The sequence below is a fragment of the Eretmochelys imbricata genome, chromosome 16 (genome assembly GCF_965152235.1).
Source record: "Eretmochelys imbricata isolate rEreImb1 chromosome 16, rEreImb1.hap1, whole genome shotgun sequence".
In the NCBI taxonomy this organism is placed as follows: domain Eukaryota; kingdom Metazoa; phylum Chordata; order Testudines; family Cheloniidae; genus Eretmochelys; species Eretmochelys imbricata.
Genome location: NC_135587.1, coordinates 19,666,736 through 19,682,981, shown reverse-complemented (window position 1 = coordinate 19,682,981; position 16,246 = coordinate 19,666,736). Strand labels below are relative to the sequence as shown.

The following is a 16,246-nucleotide window of genomic DNA, read 5'->3' as shown; positions in this document are numbered from 1 at the left end:
TTTGCACTTTGCAAGGAGCAAGCAAACCTGATGAAGGGACTGGGTTTAACCCTTCAGGCCCAGGCTTCCTTAATGCAGACACCTCTACTCCACCAGCTCTTCCTTGCCTCCTTTTCCCTCTCCAACCTGGAACCCCAAGCTCTTTCCAGCGGAGATCTCTACAGTATGTTCATCTGCCGCTATTCAGCCATGGGCGAGAATCCTTCCCCCTCCACCACGTGCCTGGAGAAACCTAACCAGAGCTGACCCTTGTCCACAGGAGAGAGATGTTCTAAACGAAACGTGTGTGTTTGGAAAGAGGGGGGGATCCATTTGTTTTTTTACGTGCAGAGAACACAATGGGGTGGGTTGAACTGGGGGGGACTAGGAGGTAGCTGGGAGGGAAAGCTGAGGATACAGATGGATCTGCTAGTTTTGGGAGTCAAGCAGATGGACTGCTTATTATCATGCAATCTGGGAGAAGGGTGCCAGGGACAAGTTCTTTAGTGGCTGTCAGGGAAGCCCTAGTCATGTAGACTTGGGACACTGTTGCTGAATCTGTTCCCTACTCCCGCCTGGCCTAGGGGCTAGTCACAGGGGAAAAGGCACTGCCTGCTGACAGAGTACATGGAGCAGTTTGCAATTAGATTTTGGCGGTGGCTGTTTTAACTCTAGATATATAGATATATAAACTTGGTAGCTGCATGGCAGCTTGTCTGGTAATATTGAAATGGGAATACCTTGTTCTTCTTGGCTTCCCAGAAGTCTTGTGGGCCGGGATGGATGGTGCTCCATCCCTGTAACAGAATAAAATTTAGAAACAAAAATCATTATATCGTTTGGTGGTCGCTGCTTTTTTTTTTTTTATGCTGGTTTCGTCTTTCCTTTATTTACACATAGTTGCAAAGATTTTGGCTTGGTTTTGTCATTTCAAAAAGGGGTCCCTCTCTACAAGGGGTGGGAGAGTGTTCCCTCCACAGGACACTATACAATGACGTTAAGGGACGGCTCTCTCAAAGTGTGTTAGTTGTGTAGGGAAGGCCTCATGAGATTATAACCCTACTGTCCTCTCTCCTAGGAATGTGACTCTCTCAAGGAGGCAAAGGGCATGGGTGGCCTGGATCCTAGCACTTCTTAGTATTTTCTCAATGCAGCTGCAGGATGCCTGTCTCAGCAGACTGTGCAACTTCTGTACATCTTGATAAAGGAATAGTGTGGGAACCAAAACTCCGGGTCAGAACACTACTGATACCAGCTCCAGACTTCGTGGCTAGTCCTGTCTCTATGATGGGGCTGAAACCAACCTTAGAGGTGAACCCCCTGAACCTGGGGAGGGTGTGGATTCTGATACAGACGTTGCATTTCAGGCCCTTCTACTGTACACAGCACATCCAGCTCACACCCTGGATGACCCAGAGCAATCCTTCATGGTTTTTCAGGGTACAGTGGCGACAACCCAACATCCCAAAGGAACACCACGGCGCAGCAGCACGTGACTATGGCAGCACAACTGGAACGGGAATCGTGTGGGGAATTGCAACAATATTGCATGGCAAACTGGAAAAAGAATTCTCAGCGCCAGAGGGGCTAGTTTTGTGCCTCTCTCCCCTACATCACATGTGAGAGGTGAAAGACAAGACAGTGTGAATTGGGCGCTGGCCTGGAATTCATGAAACCTGGGTTCTGTTCTGGACTCTGACCTGCTGTGTGAAATTGGCCACAATTTCTGGTCCTCGACTTCCCCCTCTGTCTAGTCTGTCTTTCATGTTTAGATCGTAACTTCTCAGTGTCAAAGACTATCCAGTGCTGTGTGTCTATCCAGTCGGAATCTGATCTCAGTTGGCCCGTCTAGCCTTTACTGTAATAAAAACAGTAATTATGAGCAAGGGGCTGCAGAACATTGCCCTTTCCCCTTTGCACAAAGCTACTGCTGATCAGAGCGGGGAAGGATTCAACCAGCCAAGCTGGGTCTGGAATCAGCAGATACCCTGTTTCACGTCCCTTAAGATCAGGAACCTCATCTCATGAAAGGAGCCTTTTATTACACAGCATCAGCAGCAGATTTTTGAGTACATTGATGTCCTGTGAATCAGATGCGTGACTGAGAACTGGGAATTCTTTCAGTTTTAATATCCCTCCGTCAGGGGACACTGTATCATAAAAACATAAGAATGGCCATATTGGGTCAGACCAAAGGTCCATCTAGCCCAGTATCCTGTCTTCCAACAGTGGCCAATGCTAGGTGCCCCAGAGAGAATTAAAAGAACAGGTAATCATCAAGTGATCCATCCCCTGTCGCCCATTCCCACCTTCTGGCAAACAGAGGCTAGGAACACCATACCTGCCCATCCTGGCTAACAGCCATGGATGGAACTATCCTCCACGAATTTATCTAGTTCTTTTTTGAACCTTGTTATGGTCTTGGCCTTCACAACATCCTCTGGCAAGGAGTTCCACAGGTTGACTGTGCATTGTGTGAAAAAATACTTCCTTTTGTTTGTTTTAAACCTGCTGCCTATTAATTTCATTTGGTGACCCCTAGTTCTTGTGTTATGTTATCCTGGCTTTGTTGATATAGTGGGCCTTTTCCATCTCTGATTAGGGCAAACCTGTGATTTGATTCCAATATATTTATTAAATGATTTTTTATTCAAAGTCAAAGTTCTACCCCAGAGTGGTACATAACAAAGTAACTGTCATTAATAAAGCGGGCTGGAGAAACTTCAGTGGAATCATATTCCATTGGAATATGCAGTTCTGTTCACAAAATCAGGTTAATTTTGTCAGAATTTTCATTTAAGAAGAAAAATGGGGGAGGGAGGGGAAGTTCTAACACAGTCAAAATAGCCCATTGGAACATTTTGGGGACAAAATCTTTTGATTTTTCATTTTGAAAAGACTTTAAAAAAAATAATTAAAAGTCAAAATCAACATGAAATGTTTCAATCAACCGGAAACAATATTTATTCTCAGAATTTTTTTTGCGGAGAATATGGAAATATTCAGGTTTTGCTCCAATTTGGAATGATATCAGATTTGGAAATCTCAAAATCCTTTGTGAAATAGAACTTCCATCCTCCACAAAGCGCTAGTCATGAGACACGAGAGAACTTTTTATGAGATTCCCTCTGACCTATAAGTACAAAGTCTGCCAAGATCTTTACAGAGTATTTTTCGCAGCCATCCTTTTAGCCCCTGTGATTTGGTCTGGTTTTGTTCTTAAGCAGCCAGTGAGAAGCAAGGAAACAGAATAAAAGGTGGCCTCTAAGAAGATTCAGGAAAAAAATACACCCCCCACCAATACTTTGCCTGATCACTTTAATAGGTAGATATTTTCTCCTTGCAGAGTGAAATTAATAACAAGACACTATCTTTTAGAGCATGTGAAGATGAGCTACCACCATGAGGGTGTGGATGAGTAATAAATCCACCAGCTGCTGGAAAAGAACAAGAGGTTGGCAATTAGAGCTTTAACTAGGAAAGGGAAAATATTGGTTACCACTGCCGCGTCACCAATGCTTGTGATTTTATAATGAGTCTCATGGTACTTAAAGCCCCAGCTCCTGGAGTCGTGTGAATACACCAGAATCTCAGCTCCCAGTAAAAAAGAAAAGGAAGATTTTAGCCCACATGGTTGCAGAGAAAAGCTTGAAAATGTGATCCTTACAGGCGCAAAAACTAAAAAGTGAATGACCAGAGCTCCAAAGGTAGTGTTACTAATAATCATGATTTTTAACCCCAATCTCCGCATTTGTGGAGCCTGACTCGTGATTTTTTAGCACTTTTCTTTAGCAATATTACAAAGAGCTGAGGTATCTTCTGGGGTTGGGACTGAAGATGCCTAAACCACTAGGATATAAGGTGCTCTGCCAGTGGAGTGAGGTCATGCCACTCTTATATCTGTCTCTCTGCCTGTGCCTTGCCCTCTGAGCTGGGAAGGGGCTGGATAACCAATTCCCAGAGAAGTCCCCTCGTTAGTCAGTACTCTGAGATGGAACCTTAACGGTCGTCATCATCAGACCCATCAGTGCCTGGTGCTCTTTAATGGGGGCGTGCGCTAAGCAACCAGCTCAGTAACTCACCTAGTCTCTCAACTATATTAACCCGTCCTCTGAAAGGACTGTCCTTTTTCTGCTCAGTGAGATCTGACAAAATAATGAGGAGTCTGCTGGCACCTTATAGATTAACAGATTTATTTGGGCATAAGCTTCCATGGGTAAAAACCCCACTTCTTCAGATGCATGGAGATGCCAAAATGCAGCCCAGGACCCAACACCTGCCCCCTCAACTGCATCAGCTGCAGTTGTGCCCCGAGAGCTGAGAGCAAAAGGTCCTGGGGTCTATCAGAGACCCAATGACACATGACTGAGCAACAGGTGACATGCTGCTGGAATGGAGAAGGACAACAGGGGGGGGTCTGTGATGCTGGAGAGCGGTGATTTACGACTGACTTGTCTGCAAGTTTCCATGGGGACTGCAGTGCCGATTCAATACCCCTTTGGATGGGGTACCCTAAGAACCATCTGCTTTGGTCATGCCTAAGACTGCTCCCCAGTTTGTGTAACCTACCCTTTGGTACCAACAATCTTGCTTGAGAATTCAGGCTACATTGGGCTCGATCTTGGCTGCTTTTCCTGACTCCATGAGAAGCTTTGCCGTGCAACTACGTTCATCTTTCCTGCACAGCCTTTCTGTCCATTTCAGTTTCTGGGGAGGAGGTTGGCAGGGAGGAAGATGTAACAGGCAAAGCCACTTCCAAGCAGGAGCTAGAAGATCTAATCCCCTCCTGCTTACGCTCCCCAGTGACCTGTACCTTTAAGGTCTCTCACAAATGTGGCACCGTCAAACAGCAATGTGCATGACGTTCTGTTCCAACACGTGGACTTTGCATCCATGTCCCTGGGCACCGCGTCAAAGCCACCTGCCATTTGCACAGCCAGATTCAACATCCCAAAGTGCTTTTGTGTCCAAGAAGAATTTTAATGAGGGCAGCAATGGGGACAAAAGGAGACTGGATTTCCCACCAGCAGAGTTGCCAGAATGAAGCATTTTGAGAGCCTCCATTCGTGCTAATGTTACAGCATTTGTTTGTTTATTCAGGAAAAGCAACAGGCTGTGGCAGCTTCTAATGACCACTTACCCTGCACTAATACAGATAAGCACGTTTTTCCAAGACGAAAATGTGTACTTACAGGAATAATAACTTGGATGGGGTGATGCCATTTTCTCACGGTGCATGTTGCTCTCACCGGAAACTAATGTAATGGAATTGAAGCTTTTCATTGGACCCAGCACTCAATCCCAGTATGTGATGGGCAGGGTGTGAAAAGATAGATAGATGGACAGACGGATGGAGAGAATTTTCCTGTGGTAATGAAGCGCAATCTATTCCGAAACAGACCTACTGTACGCCAGGTCAGAGGGAAATCTTTTTATTTATATAGCACTTTTTATTTATTTAGCTGTGCATGGAGCTTTAGAGATATCTACAATCACAAGAAGAAAAGGAGGACTTGTGGCACCTTAGAGACTAACCAATTTATTTGAGCATAAGCTTTCGTGAGCTACAGCAAAAGCTTATGCTCAAATAAATTGGTTAGTCTCTAAAGTGCCACAAGTCCTCCTTTTCTTTTTGCAAATACAGACAAATACAATCACAAGGACACTCTAATTTCAGTGGCAGTTAGGAACCTAATTATGCTTAAGGATCTGGGCCAAGGTCCCCGCCCAGAGGGGAAGAGAGTACTTCTGAGAAATGCTATTCCGAGATTCAGAATAGATTATGGTGGTGCGGGACAGCAGTCCAGTTGCTGCATAAAGTATTATCGTACCCACTGTTTAATTAACAATGGGGATTTTAACCTGGTTCTTCCCCTTCACGTTCCTTGGCCTTTCCTTTCTCTTCTTTTCAAGCCTTTCTGTTTCATGCCATCTCTTCTGACCACTTGTGTCACTGTCTTGAGCTAGTTTCCGATCCCACTCGAACACATTATTGCTGTTGCTTTCCTAGCTGGGAACAAAGCCACGTGCTGCACTCTGGTGCGTGCATGGTATATGAACCGGAGTTACTCACTTTCCAATGAGCCGCCCTGTGCAGGGGTACAGGGGAAGGGATGCCGTTCTTGTTACTTAAACCATATCTCCGCTCCGTGGTGCATTTCTTCTCCATCCACATTGCTCCTCCTCCTCTCTCAATCTCTCATATTTTTTAGCCCAATTCCCACTTTCAGGCTGTATTAGCATCAGAGCCATTACCAACTGCTTGGAAATACCCCAGGGAGGTGCAATAGCTGCAGATGCCAAAGTTGAGCTGACACGTGCCCTGGATCTTTGTTTGTAAAAAGTCTTTTCCCACTACCCCATCAATCTGCCCTATTTTGCAAGATGCTTTTTTTTTTCAATAGCACATGGCCCTCATGGAGGTGCGACTATTGAGTGGAGAGGACACAGTTGATTAGTGATCAAAGAATCCTAGCGCTCATTGATGGAAAAGGCCGGCTGGGATTTTTCCCCCCAGGAGTATATTCACCAATACATGATCTGGTCCAGTTTTAAATGATGCAAGAGATGGGCCTAGCAAAGCTGTTCCTCAGTCCCTATTTTTAACACAGATGCCCACATGCTTTAAGAAATGCCTTTGAGAGCTCTTGACAAACAGCTTCCTGTTCCAGGGCGGACTTCAATTTATCACCGATCAGCACTCATGACAATCAGGCCACTGTCCTCTGGTATTCGCAGATCAAAGTAACACAACTGCCCACGCACCTCCAAGAAGTCCACCAGCCATTGTGTGGAGGGACTGTTTTCCAGCAGCAGCAGTATGTTTGCTTGCCGACACCCCTGTGAGAATGTACGAGCCGTTGTTAAGGGACCTGGAGCAGAGTTTCAGGTGGTAAAGAGCCCAGAGGTTAATACTACACCCAAACACTCAAGTTCAGAAGAGAGCTTTCCCAGCTTTGGTAAGATCTCATAGTTCCCGAGTCTTTTATTCCCAAACCCAAGACGATAGCCAAGCATCAATGGTCAGTTCCCTCTACGCTACAGATTGTTTCCTGGACACAACTGAGCTGCACACATCCTGAACAAGTTTCTGATTGCCTGTGCCCACCCAGTCAATATGGTGAGCTAAGTGGCATAAGCTCTGTCCACCAGGCAGGGCTTATGGAGCAGTACAGAATGCTGAGGGGGAAGACCTGTCACTCTTTGCCTTCAGTAATGTCTGCATAAAGCTAGCAACACCACACACAAAGGTAGGGGAGTGGAGTGGGGATCGTCCCTGCGCAGACCCGACCATGTCTGGCCAAGGTGGTTTGGTCATCGTCTACCCAATCCTAACAGAGATGATTCCCCGGAGGAAGCAGATAAAATGCAAGGTCCCTGCCAATGTGCGCTGGGGGGAAATCCCTCCCTGACCTCACATCTGGCGATTAGTTTAACCCTGTAAACGTGAGCAAGGATGGCCGTACTTCAGCATCTAGCCTCGGTTACACCCCAGGACTGGCGTCCAAGCGATTGTCCAATCCATTGTCTTTTTCAGCTCTCCCCAGAATCCTGAAGCTACAGCACACAATCAGGGAGGCCACCCTGCTGCTCCTGTCTGGGAGAGCTTCTCTCACTCTTTCAGCAGGGCTGCCCCCGGGACCAAAATGTCGCTGAAGACAAATAGTCTCCATAGAAATTCTGCACGCATGTACTCTGCTGCCAGAACTGAGAAGTACATGGACAGAAAGCATTGGGGAATCTGGGGCGTTGGATTAGCCAGAGCTGTTCATGCCAGGGATTACATCCATCTCCGTCACGCATGCAAAAGGCTGTCAATGGATGGTCAATGGGATGCACATTTTCCCTCTTGTGTCTCCCTCTTTCCCTAGTGCTGCCTGATCCTATCCTGCTGCCATCCCAACCTCTCAACTATAGTTCTACGATGGACATAAGGATCCACTGGGAGAGGAAATGACAAAAGAAGACAAACCAGCGGTGAAGAGCATCCTTTCTGGACATTGCTATTACCAGCCTATCTTTGGTACTTACATAGCCCCATCAGCAGGAGATCTCTGTGCCTCGCAATGTATGTATCCTCACAACATTCCTGTGAGGTATGAGTGCCCCCATATTACAGAAGGGAAAACTGAGGCATGGATTGACTGAGTAACTAGCCCAAGGTCACACAGGAAGTTTGTGGTAAAGCAGACTGAGTCCCAGACTAGCACCACAACCATTGGACTGTCCAGCTCTATTCAGTATTTGTTTTATGTCGGACATCCCCTCACAGCAGCTATGAGCCAGCAGAATTGGAAGTACCGAGCATCCCAGGGTATTAGCAGGAGTAGACAGCGGCAGGGGCAGCATCCCCTCTCCATTTGCAATACTCCCCCTCTCCTTGTAAGCCAACGTCTTTTGCTGGCATCCTCAAAGCACAGCCTCAGGAATATTTAGTTTCCTCTCTAGCCTTCTGTGAGAGGGTGTTTTATTTATGGAGCATTGGCAGGGACAGGTTACTGGGGATTTCCGTTCCACCGCAGGTGGAATGTATTGTGTTCTGTGCCTTTTTTATGAAGTTAGGTGTTAGCCATATATTGTTAGGAACCTTGGGGCTCTTTGGCCAGGTAGTGTCTGTATCCCTAAAAAATACTGGGGACCTAAGTTACCTAATTCAGCCTTAGATTCCTTTTTCTTTGGCTTTTGAACCAAATATGCCTCTTTCAAAGACAGAGCTTTATATTGCTGGAAATGAAAAAAAGCTGAGAAATAAAAAGTTAAATTGTAACTCTGTCCTGTAACTTGGACCCAAAATTTGTATGTGTGGGGTTTTTTTAAGTTATGCAAAATCTAAAGTTAATAGAAACATGGTCATGCTTTTTTTAAATGAAAAGCCCTTTTAAAAAATGGATTTAAACATCCCCCCTGCAAATGCTGCAGCACTGGGAAGCAACAAGTGAAACTGACGGTAAACAAAAGTGAAAATTATGAATCTATTGTCGTCAAAGTTGAGTGAAGTGCAGAATATAAACAAACTGCATCAATAGTTAAAAGTAACACAGGCGCACAGGTTAAGGAGATGGAGGGATGGATGTGATTTTTCAACCTGACAATAGTGTCCCTTTAAAGTTGAATTATTATTAGAAGTAGAATTTTTAATGGCATGGTCTGAAGAACAAAGCATCAGGCGGACAGAAGTAACAAACACATTAAACTGGAGGGACAGAATTTTGCAGTCTAAACTTATAGCTATAAATAATTGTTCTCTCTTGAACTTTGCTCTTGCAGTAGGATGTGGCCATTTGCCTGCTTTTATATTCATGTAGAACAACAAGCTGGAAAGCTGAATTCCCTATTTCTCTCTGGACTCCTTTTGGTCCTCACCCCCGAGTCATGCCAGCTGCCACTTTAATGAATCGACAGGAGACGGCCATGCTGTGTTACTCTGAAACCCAGGATTTCCTGAGCGTGTGTAATTCACCGGGGAGTTGATGCACAGCCGGGACATCAGGAGGAGGAGATTAGGCATGGGTCAATGGCAACTGTGTTACTGCAGGACCTGGGCTCTGACTAAGTCATTTTAGGATAGAACAAGGGGAAAGTTTGGTCTCTATAAACTCAGTGATTTATCTGAGAAATTCCTAGGAGAAAAGGAGTCACAGAGAGGTCTTGAAACTGCAGGCGGAAGTAACTTAATGCGTCACAACAGCCTAAATTCATCCTCGGTTTAACTCCTTCAGCTTCAGTGTGGAGTGTGGAGCAATGTGCAAACCATACTGCAAGCCCTAGGGAAAATGCAGCGAGAAGAAGGGAAAAGACAGTCCTATAGTGGGAAGCTTATTGAATGTTCAGAGTCAGGGATCATATAGTTTACAGGAGGGGGAATGCTCCTAGCCTTCAAGGCACTGCTGCTCTATTGTAGACTCTGTGGGGCATGGATCACGTCTCTCTCTCTGCTGGCACGATGGGGCCCCAATCCTGAATGGACACATCTCTTTCTAAACACAAAGAAGGTAACAAGGCACATCATTGGTGCATGCCTTTGGGAATGAGCGTGGGTTTCTTTTGCAGCAATGAAGATGGAACTTGCAGTGATTGTGGAGGTTGGGGAGGACTTTTATGGTCTCAAGCTGGGGGAACAGAACACCCTGCTCGAGTGGTCAGAGCAGGGTGCTGGAGGTTGGCAGTAGCAGAGTTGGGATGAAGCCGTGGCTTCTTCACTCGCTATGTAAAGCGGCGTGTGCACCAAGGATGTGCTATATAAATGTATAACAGTAAAATCATAGCATGATCTGTGATGGTGGGTCCCCAGAATTAACAGATTGCGGTTCTCAGGACATGGGAAATGGAGAGAATTCTTGCTAAGTTGGGAACCACCGGTGCCAATAAACAGGTAAGTCTGTAACAGGGAGGGAGGGATGGGGTGGGGGGATATGGCCCCGAGCTTCATCTTGCAGCTTTCCCAAAGTCTGCACTGTGTGATATGTCCCAGGACTGCCGGAGGGAGCATGAGAAAGGGCTCCCGACTGCTATTTCCTGCTTGGTTTGTGCGATCGCAGCAGTTTCTCCAGTTTTGGACGCAGTGGGATATCATCACACAGGACAGCAACGCACAGCAAGGAAAAGGAGTGGAGTTTGCCCTATCTCCAGTGCTGCTTGGATGGCAAACCTGCTGGAAGAAGCCTGGCCAGATTCCTTGTTCTGGTCTGGACTCTGTGCTGCTCAGGCGGTGCAAAGCAGATGCACACAGGCCATAGCTGGGTCAGCAAAGAAGTTTCCTGGTGGAACTCCTCAGTATGGCAAAGCTGGCCAGAGACAGCTTCTTCACCAGCCGTCCCACACGCTGACACGGGCATGGCCAGGGGTTGGGAGGCACGGCCAGGGATTGGTGGGAATGGCTGTGGGGGAGCTGCTTTTTGCTACGCTGATTCTTTACTGGTATTAGGTCCCTTAGGGATCTTCGGCTAGAGATAGAAGTTAGAGCAGCTCCTACATGGCGCTAGTTGATGCCAGGATTGGGCCAGCACAGAATAAAAGAGCAGTAACTGGTTCCTTGATGCCCTCCCCCTGCCCTCACCCAAACACACCCACTGTACCAAGCAAAGTTCAGACACAGAGGACATCTTGCTGTCCATCTCTGGAAAGGCACTGGGCCAGATCCTCAGCCACTCTGATTCACACCTGCTGAAAATCTGGCCCCCTGTGTTTATCTGCCACAGGAAAAGGAGCTCCCAAACCCCATTCTCAGCACGTAAGGACTGTCCATTTGGGGTTTCTGGTTTAGACCTAACGCCCCTGGGAAACACTGGGGTAATTTCAGAGAAAAGTTTTGTGCACGCAAAGATAACAGAAGTTGCACAAGCTCATCTGAACTGAAGAGCCACTGCTCTTCTCCAATGCCCATTCTCCAGGGTTCACTGCTTCCCCACCTTACTGCCTATTTCTATAGTCTTGTTTCCAGACTCTAATCAATCCAAAGTCACCAAGAGAGATACCTAAGCACTGAAGATGCTGAGTGCTTCCTACCAACAGTGTCCTGCCATCGTGAGGCACTGCCTCAAAGAGAAGGCTAAAGACAGAAAGAATGGATACATAAAAAAACAAACCAACCAAGCAATAATTATGGGAGAAAAGAAATTCAGCCCCTCTGGGGGGATGCAAGAGCCTCTTTTGGCTTTCTTCTGAGCGGGGGGAAGAGCCACCTGCAGACTCCGCTCCTAAGCTTGTGCTCAGAGGGGCACTGCTCATCTGACAGGACCAACGTAAAGGAGAGGTCTACCCTGGCCTGGATCAGAGTGAAGCCCCAGAGCCTTCTCCATAAGGTATGTTCTGAATCTGAGCTTTGCAAGTTCACGGCGGAAAAGAGCGACAGGAGCTGCACTTTGCAGCAATGTACGTCTCACCCAAACAACAGAGACAGCACTGGTGATCATTGCTCACGGAGAAAGAGAAAAGGCAGGAGACACAGTTCTTGAACGTGGGACTCTGGGCACAGTCCCAGACCGTGTGGAGGGAGCTCACAGTATGGGGGAAAAAAACTACCTACACCAACTATATTAAAAATTCCAACTATGCAAATATAAACTATCAATCAACTACTCACAAATGTATTTACAAAGTATAAGGATAAAAGCTGGAGAAATCTGTGGACGCAGGGACACCATGAGGTGGTAAAAAGGAACAGGAGAGGCACTGGTCCGCACTACCTCCGAGGCACTGCCTCAGTCCGGAGCACAAGGTGAACTACTGTGCTCGTGACCCCGCTTGTCAGAATTTCTGGACTTGGGCGCATGGAGCACATGTGCACCCAGGTGTGGAACACGCATAGGGGCTGGCCCTTGGAGAAGAATAGAGAGACAGGGTGGGAGGTAGGTAATATTATTACTCTGTGTTAGAGATGGGAAACTAAGGTAGAAAGAGATGAAGTGATTTGCCCAAGCTCACTCAATCTGTGGCAGAGTCATGCACTGAACGCGGATCTGCCAAGTCCCAGTCCATTGTTTTAGCCACAAGACCATCCTTCCTCTAAGTGGAGTTTTGTTTGGGTGTGGGAAGCTGGGTAGAGTTCCATTACTCTTCTCCCCACCATCGTCAAACCCTGGGCAGGAGCTCTTTGTGCGTGGGCTGTTTGTGGAGAAGAGACACACAACAAAATGATGCATCTTCAGGGTGTCCCTCACTGCAGCAGTCATTAGCTGAGTGCTCATTCCTCCATCAAGGCCACCACCTCTCCCAGGCTGGCAGCACTAGGGACCTGTGGGTGCACGTGCGCATGTGTTTCATGGATTCACTGCAGACTTCAGGGCTGAATTTGTTTCTCCAAGCATCGAAAACTGATGTCAAGGAGTGAGATCTATACTACTTGATGCAAACCACTAACCCCACCACAATATCCCCTGCATTGGTGAAGCTCTCCAGACTGTAACCTTAGTTTTGGTGAACGTCTGATACTTAGCGGAAGACAAAGTATAGAAAACAAAGGCTTGTGCAGCTGGCAGTAATTTATATGGCAAACAACACTTTCAGTTAATCATTTATTGCAGCTTCCGTGTCTCGGAATCAATAAGGCGAGTGCACCATGGATATTAGCATCGATATCCTACTTAAATTTATCAATAGACAGCCTTAAGAAGAGACTTAAATGCCAGAAAAAATGTTCCATTTATATGCTTTTCCTCCCTTAAACTAAGAACATCACACAGGCAAAGCCTTAAATTTTAACACCAAGCCCAGAGTACAGACAATTTGATCCTTTTCATTCTAAATGTCAACCCTCTTGCCTTTTGATGTTGCCAATGATATAAAACACAGGCACTCCTAAGCTAGCTCCCCAATGCGGGGCTTCTGATCCTTCCCATGCTGTCAGACATTGCTTAGGGCATGAACCAGGCTCTGCCATCTCTGTCTACCGTGAGCTGCTCTTTGCACTTCCTCCGAGTTCAGTCCCATAAGTTTTCCCTCTCTGAGTACTCTTTGACAGAGGGATTCTTATGGCCCGCCCCCTTTTGTGTCTTCCACCAGCTGTCTAATGGCAAACCTGCACTTAGGCTCCTTAAATAAGCATGTTTCCTTCCTCAGCTATTTATATAAGAGGGTTTTTCCTCTTGCATAAATTTCCATTATTGAAGTGTGGCCTACGTCTCTCTCATTCCCCATATTGATTCCCTGGGTCACAACATTATTCTCCTTTCCCATGTGGGAAATGATTTACCGTTGTGTTATTCTTCTGTTAGAGCGAGAGAGCTTGGTAAGAGGGTTTTACCGTACGTCCCTGGCATATAAATACTGTTGGGGCGACAGGAATCAAGTATTTATTTCCGTTGCCATAAATGTGGTCTCCAGAGCAACATATTTTGAATGGAATTAAGGCCCATATCACTGGCTTTATTGTGAATAAGATGTAGCTGTTTAGATTAGGAGTATGGACAAATGGGGCTTGATCATACAAACCAGCCCAAAATTTCAGCCAAAACTAGAGTTGAGGCTCAGTAGGGGCGGGGGGAGGGGAGGAGGGGAATCAGAGAGATATCAGGCCTGTACAGATCATATATTGAGTATGATGACAAGTCAGAATGAGCAGGCAACAGATGAGGGAGGAAGATGCAGTGGGAAGGAGCCGATGTTGGAATGTGGTGCTGGTAGGTGAGATGAGCAATGGGAAAAGTGAGTTGGGAAGGGGTCTCAGATGGGAAATGGGTCGAAGGGAACGAAGTCACAGCAAAGGGCTCATTCCCAAAGATGCAGGCTCAGAGTTGCATGTGGAAAATACATATGTGTTTGCTTTGCACACAATTCTCGCACCTATATTTGCAAATTGTCTCTGGTGTGTATGTGGGCAAATGGCCAGATGTGTATCTCACTGACCATTTGCATGTGCAAATGGTCACTTCCCTCTGTCCATTGCAATAACTGCATGAGTAAATTCGGTCAATAACTGCATGTGCATTCTTTGCACGCATAACTGCACCCAGGAACTTCTGAAAACCAGAACCGTATCCAACTTATTTTCAGGAATAAAAAACGTGAAAAGGCTGCTCCAAAATGGGCAGAAGATGCTTCTTGGAACTGTATATCTGATCCAGATGGATGGCTCATTTATAGACAGTTTTTACCCACAGACTTCAAAATACTTTACAACCGAGTATTGTTATTCCCATTTCACAGAGAGGGCAACTGAGTCGCAGTGCAGTGCCAAGAACAGAATCTAGGTCTTTATCAACATAGCACCAAATAGTTATTTGCTATGGGCCAGATCCTCATTGGGTGCAACTTGGGATAGTTCAAGGGAAATCAATAGAGCTCTGCTGTGCTGATTCACTTCAGTTGAGGATCTAGCTCCGAACGTCTACTTATCACATATGCTAAACACAAAGACTTTCTCCTCTTTCTCCTCGCCCTCCATAATATATACACTGCACTATAAGATCAGTCTGCCAGTAGTGTGTGAGTTCAGTTCTAGGGTTATGAAGGTCCCATCTGTCACACTTTTAAATAATTGGCTGATTATTATGGATTCATTCGGTATACGTTGTGATAATGTGAATCAAGATGAATTAATAGAGTCCTCACACAGATGGCATACAGTCTGCACTCCCTTGGGAATTGCACTGCCGTTTAGAAATTAATTAATGGACCTATAATTTTACAGTGGCGCTGCCCGGGCAATTGCCGTAATTGTAGGAATTTAATAGTCACCTGATTTACAGGATGTCAGTTCAGCAGAGCCAACAGAAAGAAAATGAGAAAAGCCACATATCACCTGGGGCAACCAGCCAGGTCCATTGTTTGAGCCCCAAACCATTGCACTTAAATCGATCTGCACCAGCGGCATGCCCCACCCCTGCGGGGTGCTGCCTCAGTTTCCCCTCTGACTTGCCAATGGGTGCCCACACAACCACATTTCAAGTAACATTCCCCTTCTTGGGGCCAGGTTTATTAAGACACAGCAAGACAAAGAGTTTCCTCCGCCTTTCCAGGCGCAAGCCATTCCTTTTCTGTTCCTGCCACCACTCGACTCGCCTTGAGTCCAGCCCAGTTCCCCCTAGCTCCTCCTAGCGAGGCTTCCCGCTGATCTGAACCCACTGAGCCCCTCCTGGGTCCCAGTTCACTCATCTCCAGGAACTCCTCCAGTCCCAATCCAGACCTCCGGCCACTGCCCTTCCCCACCCAGACAGCTGCCCACTGCAAGAGCGCCCCGCACCAGGTCTTTCACAGTATACTCTCCTTCCTGCTCTGAGGACAGCACCTCTTATCCTCGGTGCCAACTCTGGGCTTCTAACACATCATCCAGAGCTCTGAGGCCTTAACCCTTTTCCAGACCCAGCTCGCCCTGTGACACCATCTCAGGGAGTGCGGACGATTCTGGAAGTAACCCTCTCACATTAACTGACACTTCCAGGGAAAAAACAGATCCTGAAGTGCACGAGAACCAGAACCTTTGGGCTCCGTTTTGATTCAGAACAAATAAAGATAAAATTCACTTGGATTTTCTAAAGCGCCTAGGGGAATTAGGTGCCCAGTTCCAATGAAATTTAACAGGCTCCAGAGACAATCCCAGCCTTCAACAATACATTTACTGAAAATAAAAACAAAAATGAATACGTTCCCTCACCTCTCTTTGAAAAGCAAGTGCCATTGCTGAATATACATTAGATGAGCTGGCCTTTGTTAGTCACTTTTATTCTCTCAGTGAAACAATTTGGTGAGTACAAGTTATAGAGCTGACCTCCTGACTTGCAACTTTTATCCAGCAAAGAACGCAACACCCATCAGTTACCGCTAATGCAAT

General features: G+C 46.4%; 1 protein-coding gene across 1 annotated transcript in view; it reads right to left on the bottom strand.

Moving 5' to 3' along the window:
- RXRA (retinoid X receptor alpha) overlaps positions 1-16,246 on the bottom strand; it is a 69,667-nt gene that overhangs the window by 34,705 nt on the left and 18,716 nt on the right. The window lies entirely within an intron of this gene.